Source organism: Eurytemora carolleeae, unplaced genomic scaffold (assembly GCF_000591075.1).
Source record: "Eurytemora carolleeae unplaced genomic scaffold, Eaff_2.0 scaffold371, whole genome shotgun sequence".
In the NCBI taxonomy this organism is placed as follows: domain Eukaryota; kingdom Metazoa; phylum Arthropoda; class Copepoda; order Calanoida; family Temoridae; genus Eurytemora; species Eurytemora carolleeae.
This window is the reverse complement of record NW_019396355.1, coordinates 186,771-187,664: the sequence shown is the minus strand read 5'-3', so window position 1 is coordinate 187,664 and position 894 is coordinate 186,771.

The following is an 894-nucleotide window of genomic DNA, read 5'->3' as shown; positions in this document are numbered from 1 at the left end:
CCTGACATGGGAGATTTAGCTGAGGTCAAAATAGCGTTAATCTAGAAAACGCTTAATCTCGATATTTATAAAAATAATGTATTTGATAATTTTAGTCACAGATTAAAAACAGCACAGACAGAATACTAGATGTCGTCTTTCAAAGATTCAGGATTTTTTGTTTAAAATAGCCCTGGGGCAGAAGCCAAAAGGAGTTACGCGCATGCTGCGTTGAATTACAAGACAGAGAGAGAGAGCCTGTACTACGACGCATGCGCGTAACTCCTTTGGGTCTCTGCCTCAGGGTTCTTGTGAACGAAAAACCCCTAAATCTTGAAAAGACGACATCTTGTGTTATATCTGTGTTGTTATTAATCTATGATTTTAGTTATCCTTCCCATGAAATCCGACAACAAGATATCTAAGAGAAATAAATTTTAGCTTGGCAACTTTTGGTTCGTTTTCAAAAAAAAGTTATTGTCTGAAATCTGAAGACTCTTTTGAGCTTAAAAGCACAGCATAAAAAAATATTCTCACTTGCAAAAAAATTAATTTTTCTTTCAAATATTGAAGACTTTTTGCAAAAATAATTAATTAGCATGAATATTTAAAATAAGTTATTCTGGCAAGTTAAACATAATGTACACGATTAATAAATTATTCATATTCTATTACTTTTAAACGTGTTTATGTTCTAATATATTTTTTTAATTAAAACTTTTTGATAAACTAGGTCTCTAAATATCTGCTTAAGAGATTAAAAAATATGATTAATTTTGATTTTGAAAAACAACACTTTTTAAATCAAGCTTTACGATCAAAATCATGCAATACCACAAGAACAGTAATGCTCCTGATTCAATACTTCCAATACTGATTCAATATTGATTCAATACTCCTCTTTAGTTTAATTTC